This window comes from Diabrotica virgifera, chromosome 1, assembly GCF_917563875.1.
Source record: "Diabrotica virgifera virgifera chromosome 1, PGI_DIABVI_V3a".
NCBI lineage: Eukaryota > Metazoa > Arthropoda > Insecta > Coleoptera > Chrysomelidae > Diabrotica > Diabrotica virgifera.
In genome coordinates this window covers 274,123,416-274,140,510 of record NC_065443.1, presented here as the reverse complement: position 1 = coordinate 274,140,510, position 17,095 = coordinate 274,123,416, and the positions used below count along the sequence as shown (strand labels likewise).

Below are 17,095 nucleotides of genomic sequence, written 5' to 3'. Positions count from 1 at the left end.
TAATTAGTGAAGACAAGAGTAAAACATTTAAAGGTTGACCAAGATAAAAAATTAGGTTATACTCACAAGCTCTACATGCTAAGCCACCAAAAATACATGGGTTAAAACCCTTAAAATGCCGACCAAAAGTCTTACATTGGCGTGTTATATATTAAACCCTGGCGATGGGTGAAATTTAAACAAGATATACCTCAAAGCATCATAATATGACTATACCGCGAGCATGTGGGTGGTTGAGTTGATTCTGTCTTCACAAAGAGCACAGCAGAACCCCACATAGCAATGTAACAGGGATATTCAAGGTCAACACACGTTTGCTAGTTCGCTCCCTGGCACAGGATGGAGATACTAGTCTCATTTCTGCAGATTTCTGCACGTTGTTCGTTCGCTCGTTCTGTCACCACTGTCACTTTCGTTTCGTTGTGCTTTCATTTTTCATTTCCTTGAGAAAAATACGACGCCATATTTATTTGTTTTATTTTTTAATAAATAGCGTTTAAATAGTGCATACAACAGCAAAAAGTGTAAAGTGAATTACAGCAGTTGTGTTTTATTCCAAATGTATATGTACAATTTTGGTGTGGTATAAACTGATGAATAGGTAAATAATATTGTGTAAATATATATTATGTGTAATAAGGTAGTTGTGTTTTAAGTTTTTACATTGATAATTGATAACAAACATATTTTATGAACATACATATAAACATTTTTATAAATAAAGATTGTATTCTTTGTTTTTTCTTTAATTTTTTAACCACTTTGGCATTTTAATGTAATGGAAAATAAATGTAACCTCAAAATAACACAAGAAAATCCAAATAGTATACGAATTATAAACGTTGATTGATAAATACATGCAGGTATATTTTTATCAATCAACCATACAAATATTATCGTATAGGATAAGGATTTTGTTTTCTTTTGATATTTTAAGGTTATATTGATTACCCTTTAAATTAAAATGAGTTCTCAATCCCAGTTAATTTTACAGGTCTTTTGAATTTACCGCCATATGGCATATATTTACGCTCCCGAGCACTGGCTGATGCGACAATCGTCGTTTCACTCGTTAACACGGAACTTGCATTGCTATGTGGGGGTGTGCTGTGACAACGAGAAAGGTGAAAGCCAACTGATTACAGGTGACAGGTGTGAAATCGTTTCTGACTGATGACAGCACGAGACAGACGGTGTAATATGAAGTTTTGTGAACTGATATGTAGTTAGGTACACTAGCCGATAATTTTAAAATTTTTTTATTTGTGGTAAAATTCAATAATAACAACAAACACCGTGTGCTGGGATTACAAGTATTCACTATTTAGCTAACAAGAATAATATACGTGGTGAAAATAACGTTATTTAAAACCAATTGTCAGCGGGGTTTAATAAGTGAATTACTACAGATAGGCAACCAACCATACATGAGGTGTATTTTAAAATAAAACAATAAAGATCTTGCTTTGTTTTAACAGTTCAAAAAGAATAATTTGTCCATATGATCAAATGCATTTAGGGCAGAGAAAATAAGTAATTTTTTTTAAACTATTAAACATGATGGGCAATGTCTAGGTTCAAGTTTATATTCTTATGAGTATGTAGTTATTTGACATTCAGCACAAAGGTGATTGATGTATCTAACTGAATGAAATGAGAAAGTCAACATAGGTATGACTAGTGGTAAAACTATGAGGCATGAAGCTCTGTATGGCTGATATTTTAATATTGATATGGAGGATGAATTAATGTAACTGAAATTCATACTATAGTAAAGTTTATGGGGTATGTAAGGGTTACTCAACACTGATTAGGAGTAACTAGTGGCTAGTGTACCTAAATACATATCAGTTCACAAAACTTCATATTACACCGTCTGTCTCGTGCTGTTATCAGTTAGAAACGCTTTCACACCTGTCACACCTGTTATCAGTTGGCTTTTACCTTTCTCTTTATGAAGACAGAGAAATCAAATCAACCACCCACATGCTCGCGGTATATACAGGGTGTCCAGAAACTCTACCGACAAACGACGACAGGAGATCCCTTAGATAATTTTAAGATAATTCAGCCCAACTCATCTAGTCCGAAAATGCTTCTTAAGGGAGCTAGAGCTCTTTGAAAATGGCGTCATGAAATTAGTTTTTCTTAAATACCTCTAGAACGTTTCTATTTAGAAAAACGAAAATTGGTATGCATATTTACGTTTGAGAGATGAATCAATTCCATCAATTGCAAATTTCTAGTACCGGTCATAGGCGTCCATTTTGGGTAGAGCAACGGGTATTTTATCGCGTAGCTTTTTTGTCCTTAACTTTTATGCATTTCTGACACTGGATTATTAAATTGTGAGGTAATCTAGTACTAAAAGGTACTCCTGTTTTAAGTCGGTAGGACACTCTGTTTTCTAGAAAAATGGATTTGAAAGTTTTTTGTTTTTGGAATTTGAAAAAAAATTAAAGAACTTTTCAACAAAAAACGAAGTTTTTTGCCAACATAAAGTAAGAGTTAATTTTTAGTACTCGAATACCTCATAATTTAATAATCTAATGTCAAAAATGCTCAAAAATTCAAGACAAGAAAAGTATGCTATAAAATAACAGTTGACCTACCCAAAACGGACGCCTATGACCGGTACTAGAAATTCGCAGTTAATGAAATCTATTTATCTCTGGAATATAAATAAATGTACCAGTTTTCGTCTTTCTAAACAGTTTTTTTTTGAATTTTTTTTTTTAATTCATAAAGCCAAAAATTTTCAAATCGATTTTTCTAGAAAACGGTGTGTCCTACCGATTTAAAACAAGAGTACCGTTTAGTACTAGAATACTTGACAATTTAATAATCCAGTGTCAGAAATGCATAAAAGTTAAAGATAAAAAGTTATGCGATAAAATAACTGTTGCCCTACCTAAAACGGACGCCTATGATCGGTACTAGAAATTTGAAACAGATGGATTAGATTTATATCTTGAAGGTAAATACGCGTACCAATTTTTGTTTTTCTAAATAGAAGCATTCTGGAGGTATTTAAGAAAAACTAATTACAAGACGCCATCTTCAAAGAGCTCTAGCTCCCTTAGGAAGCATTTTTGGACTAAGTGAGTTGGGTTAAATTATCTTAAAATTATCTGAAGAATCTCCTGTCTTCGTTTGTCGGTAGAGTTTCTGGACACCCTGAATATGATGCTTTGAGGTATTTCTTGTTTAAATTTCACCAATCTCCAGGGTTTAATATATAACACGCCAATGTAAGACTTTTGGTCGGCATTTTAATGGTTTTAACCCATGTATTTTTGGTGACTTAGCATTTAGAGCTTGTGAGTATAACCTAATTTTTTTTCTTGGTCATCCTTTAAATTTTTTACTCTTGTTCTCACTTATTATGGTTATATTTATTTCAGGCTTAGAACACTGATGATGCTCTCTTTAGAACGAAAACGTTCTGTTTTTTACTGTAGCCCTTTATTGGGGTTTAAATAAATATACCTTTTACACAGACGATCTTTTTCTTCAATTTTTGTAATTAATGGTATACAGTTATACAGCCAGCTACAGGAAATTTTTCCTTATGGATTTTGTTTAAAAATGTGTAACTAATACAATGAAAAAAAAAACTGGACCTGATGAAATCCCTTCAGAAATACTCAAACTACTAGATGAAAGGGGAATTTCAGCACTACATAAAATATTTAATTTTATTTATGAAACTGGTTGCTATCCTCAGCAGTGGTTGCTCTCTACATTTATTCTCCTACCCAAAAAAGTCAATGCAAAAAGATGTGAGGATCACAGACTCATTAGCCTGATGAGTCACACTTTAAAAATATTCTTAAAAATACTACATCAAAGATTATACAAAAAATGTGAATGGGACATCAGTGATTCTCAGTTTGGGTTAGGCAAGGTTTGGGAACAAGAGAAGCAATAGTAGCAACACAGGTGTTGGTCCAAAATTGTTACGATCAGAGGAAGGACGTATTCCTGTGTTTTCTAGACTACGAGAAAGCGTTTGATCGTGTCCAACATCACAAGTTAATGCAGATGCTCAAGAAGCTTGATATAGACCAAAAAGACATAAGATGCATTGAAAACTTGTACTGGTATCAGGCAGTACAATTAAAAATAGACAATTCTATATCCAAATCCATACATATAAGAAGGGGTGTTCGGCAGGGATGTGTGCTTTCCCCTCTTTTATTTAACATTTATTCGGAAGCCATATTTCAAGAGTCTTTGGAAGATGCAGAGATGGGAATCAAAGTGAATGGAGTATTAATAAACAACATACGATATGCTGATGATGCTGTCTTAATTTGCGACAACATAGCAGATCTTCAACAACTTGTCACTATAATCGCAGAATACAATAAGCGAATGGGATTAGAGATTAATACCAAAAAGACCAAATTCATGATCATCTCCAGAAACGTGGATGCATTTGAAAACTCCACCATAACACTGAATACTAAGTCCATTGAGAGAGTGAGCAAATTCAAATACCTAGGAACGTGGCTTTTTGAAGACTGGGCATCGGACAGGGAAGTAAAATGTCGCATTGAGCAAGCTCGACAAGCTTTCGTAAAATTCAGGAAGGTACTGAGCTGCTCAGAGTTCGACCTTACACTGAGACTAAGGTTTACTAAATGCTACGTGTGGTCGGTGCTGCTATATGGCATAGAGGGCTGGACACTCAAAACGAGGGATATAAACAGATTAGAAGCCTTTGAAATGTGGCTATATCGCCGTATCCTAAAGATACCATGGACGGCGAAAGTCACAAATGTGGATGTCCTTAAAAGAATCAACCAAGAACGTCAGCTTTTCGAAAACATCAAGAAAAGAAAAACGGCGTATTTGGGTCATATCATGCGAAACGAAAAATACCAGTTCCTTCAACTTATAATCCACGGTAAAATTGAAGGCAAGAGAGGAATAGGACGCAAGAAAATGTCCTGGCTCCGAAACATAAGGCAATGGACAGGGATTACCGACATACAATCACTGATCCACATTGCAAGAAACAGAGAGTTAATGGAAAATGTGCTCGCCAACATCCATTAGTGGATTTGCATTTGAAGAAGAAGAAGAACTAATACAATTTTACTTATATAACTCTCAAATTTGCACAACTTTCCTTTCAAACATATTACTAAATGATGTTTTATTTAAAAAAAAATCTCAAAATTTAATTCAAATGATACGACGTCGAAAATATAATTTTTGAAAAAGTTCGTAGTTTTACAGAATTACTACCACTTTTAGAGAGTATTACACAAGTTTGAACACGTATATCACAATTTTATGGGTTTTTTTTTAAAGCTTGAGATGAAATCTTTGAAATGCATCACACTTTTTACTTTAGACATGAAATAAACAACTTCTTTTTTGAGACAATTAAAAAAGATAAAAAAATATTATACAAAAACCAAAAAATATCAGTTAAAAAAATGTTTGTACAAAGTCATCAAAACTTTTTTCTGCACAACTTAACTAAAATACATTTAGTATCAAGTTTAAAAATAATAAATGTTAAAAAAAATTTTTTGAGCTCTTATACAGTATGTCTGCATAACTTGGAACCTATTAATAATCTTTTTTATTATCAGTTTTGCGAAAAAAATCTATTCATTATAAAATGACTTGCATCGTATAGAATTTAAGATAAAACTATCAGATATCAAGTTTAATTAATTTTATACAAGGTGTGTCAATAAATATGAATTTCGAAATGGGTAAAATAAGTACCTTGATATTTCACAATATCGAAAATTGTTTAGACCCTAGCTTAGCTTTAAAAACATTGTCCAAGACGACGCTTGGCAACGAGTTTATTAAAAGTTGTAAGGAGATACAGACGTATTTTTTTATTGCTCTACGAAATTTTCACTCCAAATATTAATTTGCAATCGAAAGTACACAGCAAAAGTCTAATTATAAATCATAATCATTGTGGTCCTTCGAGAAGAATCAAAATCAGCCCTGTTATCGAGAGAAACAAGCAAATCATCGAAAACGTCTCTCGTTTTGACAAGAAATCAAAACGTCAAAATATAGGATACCTAATTCCCAATTTATAGGGGAGTGCATATAGATTTTCACTTCGGAAAAATCAAACAAAATTTTTCAAACTTTTTGTAATTTCAAAGAAATGTTTAATAAACAACATATCAAAAAGTTCTACTCGAGAAGTGAGTGCTTCATTTTTTATTAAGCAAATGAACTGCGAAATTAGATGTTTTTTTAAATAACTCCGAAAATATAAATTTTAGAAAAAAACTGACTTGACCATTGAAAAGTTCAGGAAATTTTACAAAAAAAATGTTATATAAAGAATTTTCTAAAATTAAATCTGTATCTTCTATATTTTTTATTTATAACGCTAAAGTCGCCCTTCTCACAAACATTGGCGCACTGTAAACTAGCGTACGGCGAAGTGCACGGTTGAGTTATTTTAATGTAATTCTTTAAACCGGCACCTGCCACGTGGCTTTGCAAGGCGTCAACTGCCACGTGGGGTGCAGGTTCAGTTTAAACCATTTAAGCAATATAATAGTTATATAATATAATATATAACCCAGCATACAAACACAGCATAGGTATCAGTGATAACCCATATTGCGCCTGTGGTGGAATTGGAGATCTACAGCACCTCATATTGGAGTGTGGACAGTACAGACAAAATATTAAAATAATGTATGAAGAGTTAGTTGATCTAAATTGCCCTTTACCTATTAATTTAAATAAAATTATTTTTTCAAATAATCAGCAGACGTTAAAATGTCTTTACAAATATGTAACGTCATGTACATTTAAATTTTAAATAGGCTTAGGTAATAAAATTAAAAATAATTGTAAACATATCACACAAAATGTATCCATGTAAAATGTATCCATGAATATTATAACACACTGTAAATTTAGATTATAAGTAGGCTTAGATGATTAAATTAATTGTTATTGTAATACCATACAAAAACAAATAGTCTGGCTAATTGGCTAAGCCAAAGCATTATAAAAAAAATAAAAAAAGTTATGTAATATATACAGGGTGTCCCGAAAAGATTGGTCATAAATTATACCACACATTTTGGGGTCAAAAATAGTTCGATTTAACCTAACTTACCTTAGTACAAATGTGCTCATAAAAAAAGTTACAGCTCTTTGAAGTTACAAAATGAAAATCGATTTTTTTCAATATATCGAAAACTGTTAGAGATTTTCTATTGACAATACACATGTATCATTCTTATGGTAGTAACATCTTAAAACAAAATTATAGTGAAATTTGTCCACCCCATAAAAATTTTATGGGGGTTTTGTTCCTTTAAACCTCCCCAAACTTTTGTGTACGTTCCAATTAATTCATTATTGTGGCACCATTAGTTAAACACAACATTTCTAAAACTTTTTTGTCTCTTAATATTTTTTCAATAAGCCAGATTTTATCGAGATGCGGCTTCTTTTTTAATATATTTACATACAAATTTTATGGGGGTTTTGTTCCTTTAAACCCCCCGAATGTTTGTGTACGTTCCAATTAAACTATTATTGTGATACCATTAGTTAAACACAGTGTTTTTAAAACTTTTTTGCCTCAGTCTTTTTTTGATGTCACCTTTTATCGAGATGTGGCTTCTTTTTCAAAATATACCTAAAAATGTAAGTTATAAATAAATTTTCAGATTATTAACAAGTCTCTATAATCTTATTTAACCATATACAAATATGTGGTGGATTCGACAAATATTCAAAATATCTCGATAAAAACTGGCTTATCGAAAAAGTACTAAGAGGCAAAAAAGTTTTAAAAACATTTAGTTTAACTAATGGTGCCACAATAATAATTTAGTTGCAACGTACAGAAAAGTTTGGGGGGTTTAAAGGAACACGACCCCCATAAAATTTGTATGGGGTGCACAAATTTCACTTTAATTTTTTTTTAAGATGTTGATGCGATAAGAATGTCACATGTCTATTTTCAATAAAAAATCTCTAAGAGTTTTCTATATATGAAAAAAAATCGATTTTCATTTTGTAACTTCAAAGGGCTGTAACTTTTTTTGTGTGCACTATTGTATATAGGTAAGTAATATTCAATCAACCAATTTTTGACCCCAAAATCTGTGGTATAATTTATGACCAATATTTTCGGGACACCCTGTATAATTATTATATTTATACCACACACTTTAAAGGTACGATTCAGACAACGACTGCAGATGGCAGTTACAGTTGTTACCATGACAGACATAATTATTTTGCATAATTATTAGCAAAGTCAGATGTCGGAATCAGTCTCGTACAAATAAATAGTGCAAAGTAGTAACGTCCGTAATGCTGACAACTGCAACTGATGTTTGCAGTTGACGTCTGCAGTCGTTGTCAGAATCGTACCTTTAGTCGAAATGAATACATACAAATAAGACCCAATATATTGAATTTCAATGAAAACTATCTGCTTTATATTTATAAATTTTAAGGAAAACGATTGAATGATAAAAAATAGGACAAAACTATAATAGTCTGTGTTCTCACATATCTTTTCATACTCTTATAATCCTCAAATTGATTCCAAATAATTATTACATATTTTTGCATGCAAAAAGATCTGGAGACACCTGAAAAATATATTTTTTGATTAAGGAACTGCAATGGCCAAATTAAAATGATAAAAACCATTTGCATGTGATATCTGATAATACACATTTAAAAGACTAATACATAAATACTCGTGATGAAGAACTACATTATAACTAAAAATGAATAACCATTTTCATATCGCTGTAACATGAAGCCAAAGCCGTCTTATATTTCAGTTCGTTTAGAGAGTGCAACAAGCACTCTGACCGAACACTTTCAAAATTCATTAGTTTTTCATCAGAGAATGCATATGTTGCTATCTCCAAACCATGTACATAACTGTAACATCTGTACATGCATTGGGTTCTTCGTCTTCGGTCTTGCTGTGGGCATACTCAGCTGCAAATAAGATTGCTGCAATATGGCTGCAAACTTCACTATTACCGGCCATACACATACAATGTGCATTTGCTATGCTATTGGAACTGGCTATCACCCAAGCATCTAGTGGTTTAGCGTTAGCTTTTTGTGAATTCTTCACCTAAAAAAATATTTTATCTTTGTGGGAATGCTTCAACTATAAAAATTTATTTTTATTTGAGTATTTGCGTTCTTTACAATGATTGAGAATATTTTAAAATCAGACATTCATATAATATAATTTTAGGACAAACAATCATGACTGTTTATTATTCTCTTTTCTATCATAGCAATTACATGTCGTCTACCTAATCTGTAAACTGCGTAACTCCATTTATCCAAATTTTCAAAAAACTACAAAAATCACAAAAAACTATTTCTCTAAATATGCCTAATGTGAATACTACATATCTCCCATTTTAAAAGATAGGATGCTAAAATGGAATATTTTATAGATACACATATCACTAACATTTGTATATTGTTTAATGAGTACAGTCGGAAAAATAAAAGAATACCCATGAACGAACATATAAAACACGCTGTATTTTCCTGTCACCGTGTCACACAAAAAATTGGCCAGCGAAAGTACATGTAATAATTTATTTTTACATGTACTTGCACTGGACAATTTTCTTTGTGATACGGTGACAGGAAAATACAGCGTGTTTTATATGTTCGTTCATGGGTATTCTTTCATTTTTTCGACTGTATTTAATATTATTTACCACCAACTTTTTCTTGAAAATATCACTTTCTAAACAGTGAGGTCAGTCGTGTGGTATGAGAAACTGAGGAGTTACATATTTTTCGTACTAAATTTGCCGCAAGGGAGATACGGTGTATACGAAGATGTCACTATTTATTCTACTGGTAAAAATATGCACGTGCATCCTTTTTTAAACGAGTAGGGATTTTTTCAAATAAATGGCAGTAATAACTCATTTTCAGAGAAATATGGAGTTTACAAATTAGGACGACAATACAGTCGGAAAAATTAAAGAATACCCATGAACGATCACATCAGTCACCATAGGCGTAACCAGGGGGGGGTTTTGGGGGTTGTAACCCCCCCCATTGGGATGTACTTTGAGCTCTATACGCTTAACACAATAGCCCTCAGAGACCTTCCAGTAGTTGTAACCCCCCCCTTTCAGGTAGTTGTAACCCCCCCCTTAGGATCATCCTGGTTACGCCTATGTCAGTCACATATTATTTAGATTATTAATAATCAATCTTAGTGTAGGAAACAAAGGTTGAACCTTGCAAAATGGACACAAGTCCGGTTTTATTTTTTTTATGGTATATCAAGGGGTGCTTATTATAAGACTAACTTTTTCTGAAAAAATTTCGCCCCGGAACCTCCCTTTTCACCCCTTTAAAGGGGGTAATTTGTGGTTTTTGCGGAACGTAGCCCTTCCTGTAACTTTTACAAAAAATTTCTTTTATAGAAATATGAAGAGGACTATATTTTCTACGATTTATTTCCAACACCATCTCTCTATCGTCCACCGTTTAGCGGGGGTGGTGCCCTAAAGTTGACAAGTTTTTAAAAAAGATGTTTTTAAAAAATATATATTTTTCCATAACTGTAACGGAAATTAAGAAGAAATCCTACGGCAATTATTCACAAATAATTGACTGATTTTTTGGTATAGGTTTTACTTAAGGATAATTGCCCTTTTTTTAATTACAGGGTGTTACATTTTAAAAAACCTCTTTTTATACCATCTGAACCGTTTATGCTAGAGTAAAAAGACTTTCAGCGATTACCCATGTACTGGTGCTATTTACAAATTTGTATAATGCACCCCCATTTTTTCCCCGGAACCACCCCAAAAAAAGAAGAATTAATAAATAAATTAATTTTCTTGGAATCCTTCATACACAATGCCCTTTATTAATATGCTTCATACATCATTTTGTGGACGGTATTATTACCCATGCATGGACACCAAAAGCAATTTCCTAGTGCAACCCCTTAAGCAAAAAAAAAAATAAATAAAATGGGGGCTGAAATTTTTTTTTTGTTTTTTGCTTTTTGATCCATATGGGCATATGCTTCATCAATAGTGCTTTTCAAAAATATATATGGTTATTGCAACATCTCTGCGAAAACCACCCCTATCCTTGAAAATGTACTGCAGAAACTACCCCTATCCCTTGGCGAGCATGTTTTTACGATTTTCTCATTACCTATGTATTATTTTTAAACAAAACTTATACAAGGTTAAAGACCACTCTTTACTCTAAAAATTATGTCCTATTCATTTTTTCGTATAAGCAACGGTTACGGCACAGTGGCGCCGTAAACCTCATATATGCTTTGGCGGGCTCCAGTTTTTGTTTCTTTTTTCGTCATCTGTTCGTTTTATTGATAAAGTACTTATGCAAAATAAAACAACACAGTGTAACCTACAAATTATGACTTATGCACATTTTACATTCTTTGCTCCCCAAAGCCACAGTGGTGGCCCAAAATAAATTTTTGCATATTTTCGCCACCTACATGCATTTTATTGCATTAATGCTACCTTAACAGCACAATATTTACCCTTAGGTGGTCGCTACGCAGTGGCGGATCCAGGGAGGGGTGATGGGGGTGAAAACTTCCTTCCCTCTCAAACCAAGTCATATTATATTCAAAGATTATAAAAATATTCATTTATTTTTATAGAAATTTAACCAATCGGTACCCCCCTCTTAACGATGCTGGATCCGCTACTGTCGCTAAAGCATAAAAAGTCATTCTTATAAAAATAATATTAATATTATATAAGTAGTTCCATAAAAAAAATGAATATTTTTATAATCTTCAAATATAATATCACTTGGTTTGAGAGGGGTGGGGGTGATGGCCCCCATCACCCCTCCCTGGATCCGCCACTGCTTAGCGACCACTTAGGGGTGAATATTGTGCTATTAAGGTAGCATTAACGCAATAAAATGCGTGTAGGTGGCGAAAATATGAAAAAATTTATTTTGGGCCACCACTGTAGCTTTGGGGAGCAAAGAATGTAAAATGTGCATAGGTCATGATTTGTAGGTTACACTGTGTTGTTTTATTTTACATAAGTACTTTATGAATAAAACAAACAGATGACGAAAAAATAAACAAAAACTGGAGCCCGTCAAAGCATATATGAGGTTTACGGCGCCACTGTGCCGTAACGATTGCTTAAACGAAAAAAATGAATAGGACCTAATTTTTAGAGTAAATAGTGGTCTTTAACCTTGTATAAGTTTTGTTTAAAAAAAATGAATAGGTAATGAGAAAATCGTAAAAACATGCTGGATAAGGTATAGGGGTAGTTTCTGCAGTATATTTTCAAGGATAGGGGTGGTTTGCGCAGGGATGTTGCAATAACCATATATATTTTTGAAAAGCACTATTGATGAAGCATATGCCCATATGGATCAAAAAGCAAAAAACAAAAAAAAATTTTAACCCCCCATTTTATTTATTGTTTTTGGCTACAAGGGTTGCACTAGGAAATCGCTTTTTAGTGTCCATGCACGGGTAATAATAACTTGCACAAAATGATATATGAAGCATATTAATGAAGGGCATTGTGTGTGAAGGATTCCAAGAAAATCACTTTATTTATTGATTCTTCTTCTTTTTTGGGTGGTTCCGGGGAAAAATGGGGGTGCATTATACAAATTTGTAAATAACACCAGTACATGGGTAATCGCTGAAAGTTTTTTTACTCTAGCATAAACGGTTCAGATGGTATAAAAAGGAGTTTTTTAAAATGTAACACCCTGTATTTAAAAAAAGGGCAATTACCCTTAAGTGAAACCTATACGAAAAAATCAATCATATATTTGTGAATAATCTCCGTAGCATTTCTTTTTAATTTCCGTTACAGTTAGCGAAAAATATATTTTTTCTAAAAACATCTTTTTTAAAAACTTGTCAACTTTGGGGCGCCACCCTTGCTAAACGGTGGATGATAGAGAGATGCTGTGGGAAATAAATCGTAGAAAATATAGTCCTCTTCATATTTCTATAAAAGAAATTTTTTGTAAAAGGTACAGGAAGGGCTACGTTCTGCAAAAACCATAAATTAACCCCTTTAAAGGGGGTGAAAAGGGGGGTTCCGGGGCGAAATTTTTTCAGAAAAAGTTAGTCTGATAATAAGCACCCCTTGATATGCCAGAAAAAAAATAAAACCGAACTTGTGTCTATTTTGCAAGGTTCAACCTCTGTTTCCTACACTATCTCTCTCGTTTGTTATTTATGGAAAAAACAGCAAATACAAAATATGTGATTGATGTGACGTTTCATGGGTATTCTTTCATTTTTTCGACTGTATGTCTGGTTTCATACAGATATATAAACGTAAATAAATCTAATATTTAAAACCAATTTATCCAAAAGACACTAATACTGTTATCCATATATTTCTTAATGGTGAATAAATAAAATAAAGGCATACCTTTCCAACAATAATAGAGCAATCATTAACAAATTTCGTAACAAAACAAATCCAGTTGTTGTAAAGGCTCTTATGTGCCTGAAGGCTTTTGTATCCTTTCATCTGCTGTTTAAAGTAGTGTAACTGTGAGACTCCACCAGATATGTATAAATATCTATAATAGCATTATAATAGTAATTGGTGGAATATCTAAATGTCCAATTATTTTCAGCTACAATGAATATCTAAAACAATAAAAGAAATAATGTTATTGCTTGCAAAATTCATCATTATTGATAAATATTAGGGAAAAATAAACACTAAATAAAAATGTTTCGCCTACCTTTCTCACTTTCTCCAACATCTGGAGGTTCCAATAATAATTCCATTAAATAATCACTTTGCATTGTGGTAAGTATATTAAGTTCACAAATGACAAACAAAAGTGAAACGATGATACAAAAATACAAACACAAACTCAAACATAACAACATAACCTTTGTTTTGTAACTTTTGACGCTTTTGACAAGTATGCTCCTCCCAATTTCGTCACGTCAGACTTAGGCTGTCTGAAATGAAAACGTGTTTTTAAAGGTATTTTAACGTCATTAATCTTACGTATTTATAATCACCTACAAAAGATGTTTACCCGACGTAATATTCAAACACGTGTATATATTCAACCAAACACTGACCTTTCCTCGACGTTATTGACGTCACTTGGTTGCCTGAGTAGTCTCTCTTCTTCCAATAATAAATATTTTCGTTCACTTGACTGTGAATTAGTGCACTTAACGTAAATCGAGCACCCGAATCCAATAATTTCAGAATGCTGTAGCTCGAGAATAGTGAATATTCAGACCCAGGTCCCATGCACTTTTTAATCTACAAATCGAGAAGTATTATTTACCAAACTTTCATTAAATTTAACCGAGACCAGTTTTCCAAAAGGAGTACTGCGAGGTCCTTTAATTAAGTAAGTCTTAGGTAAAACTTTATCCTTTAAATCTAAGACTTTTCGTTAATAAACTGCTTTCTGGTTACATCCCTATCTCCGGATTTTACAATATATAATCACAAGAGACGACGAAAGTAGGAGAAAGCAAATAGAGGACGCTTAGGCCACGCATTTACCTTCCCTTCGTCAAGGAAAAGGACCGAAAGACAGTTTCTAAATACTCAAACAGTAAAAATGAAAAAGATAAAAAAGATCAAGGCAGGTTTTGTTTATATTTGATTCAGAGTTGGACCACCATCTCCATATAACTATTTTAGCATCCTTATGCCTCATCAGTGAAGCTCAGAAGTCTCAACTCTGAAGGAAATACAAACAATTCTGCCAATTTAAGGCAAACCGTCGCAATGCAATGAACCCACCTCTGAGACGCAACTTAGCGACATCTCCCGTATTACGAGGAAAACAACGAAAAGCCCCAGATACAAAGGCTGAATGTTTAGCAGAATTGTTTGTATTTCCTTCAGAGTTGAGACTTCTGAGCTTCACTGATGAGGCATAAGGATGCTGAAATAGCTATATGGAGATGGTGGTCCAACTCTGAATCAAATATAAACAAAAGCTGCCTTGATCTTTTTTATCTTTTTCATTTTTACTCAGAGTATTTAGAAACTGTCTTTCGGTCCTTTTCCTTGACGAAGGGAAGGTAAATGCGTGGCCTAAGCGTCCTCTATTTGCTTTCTCCTACTTTAGTCGTCTCTTGTGATTATATATTGTAAAATCCGGAGATACGATATGCAGCCAGAAAGCAGTTTATTAACGAAAAGTCTTAGATTTAAAATAGTGTTTATTGTATTTTTATTTCAATTATTCTAATTGTTTAAAATGTAGAGAAATGAAATATTTTCTTCCATTAAATCTCACACACATTTTGTTAGCTGCCAATAAAAACACCTTGGAACTTTTAGTAAATTTTATTAAAGAAAATAAAATACAAATTTAAAACGGCATAACCCACATCTCTGTAGTTATACTATAAGAAAATTCCTTTTACAACTTTCTGTGGCAAATAGACTTGATTCCATGCCATTATCTTTCCACACACACACACACACACACAAAATATAGTAAACTTTGTATCTGGGGCTTTTCGTTGTTTTCCTCGTAATACGAGAGATGTCGCTAAATTGCGTCTCAGAGGTGGGTTCATGGCATTGCGATGGTTTGCTTAAATTGGCAGAATTGTTTGTATTTCCTTCAGAGTTAAGACTTCTGAGCTTCACTGATGAGGCATAAGGATGCTGAAATAGCTATATGGAGATGGTGGTCCAACTCTGAATCAAATATAAACTAAACCTGCCTTGATCTTTTTTATCTTTATCCTTTAACTATGCAGAAACAAATCGGAAAAACCTTCATAAAAACGTGAATTACCTCAGCAGTTAAAAAAGGAAATACGGTGCAAAGTTGACCCCTTTTTAATTATTTAAACAATGATCCCCTTCATCATATGATTTAGATACATTCTTGAATACATTGTGTATTCACCTAAACTTTGATATATGATTAGTTCCTACTTTTACGGAATTACATTTTGATTTACATGTATCGTAATTTTATTATTATGGCCTGGTCATCTCCATACTCTAGTTCTAGTATATTAGTATATTATGCAACGAGCATTTAATGATGGTCATTATGAAGCGAGTATGAGGGCAACGAAACGAGCCGTATGCGGCGAGTTTCGTATAGAGTTCGAGCTTCATAATGATAATTAAATGCAAGTTGTATACACTATTTTTTCTATGATCATTCACAACAAAAAATATATTCAATTTTATTAATTTTGTAACACAAATAAATTCAGTAGTTTGTCAGTTTGACGGTTTGTTTACATATTGAGAACTGTCAAAGCGTATGTATTTGACTCGCCATTGGTCACTGCGCGTGTACAGCCTTTATCGCGAATGCCATATAGAGATTCTATTGGTTAAAAATCTGTATCTTAATGAAAATCTGTATCCTAATGAAGTTCATTATGATACAGGTAGTGACATCATAATTGATATATTATAAGTATGAGAATAGAAAAAATATATTATATTCCCCTACCATGGCACTCTCTTTTCCAATTATGTAATGCTTTTGCTATATAAGTCTTGAAGAAATGCAGATACCTGGACGTAGCCTTCGAATCGAGGTACTTTCTAAAGTTTTGTTATTAGCACTTGTTATTAACTGTACTGTACGCCTCTTGGCCCGACCACACATCAAAGAAACATGAAACGTAAATTACGTTTCATGGAAATAAACCACTGCTAAACATATATACGTCCGGCCATTTAAGAAACTCTCCGAAAATAAAAATGTGTCATGAGCATAAATCACACTCGTTTCATTCGTAGGCGGACTTTGAGATTTGTTTAGCAGTGTTTTAGTTTCATGAAACATGTTTTTCGTTTCATGTTTCATGTTTTTCGTTTCATGTTTCTTTGGTGTGCGGCTTGGCTAAGAGAACCAAAAAATGTTATGCGTATTTCTTGATTTCTGCTGTTTCTTTTCTATGATTTGTTTTGAGCCAACACACATCAGTATAACAGCTGCCAGACCTAAATTCACTTTATAGTAATGAAGTGTTATATATGAAATATACTCGAGAAAAAAGGAGAGAATAACCGTTTTTTAATGATTTTACCCATTTTATTCAGCGATTAGA

General features: G+C 33.0%; 1 protein-coding gene across 1 annotated transcript in view; it reads left to right on the top strand.

Moving 5' to 3' along the window:
- Positions 1-17,095, top strand: part of LOC126884601 (peroxidase-like) — an 89,300-nt gene that overhangs the window by 41,008 nt on the left and 31,197 nt on the right. The window lies entirely within an intron of this gene.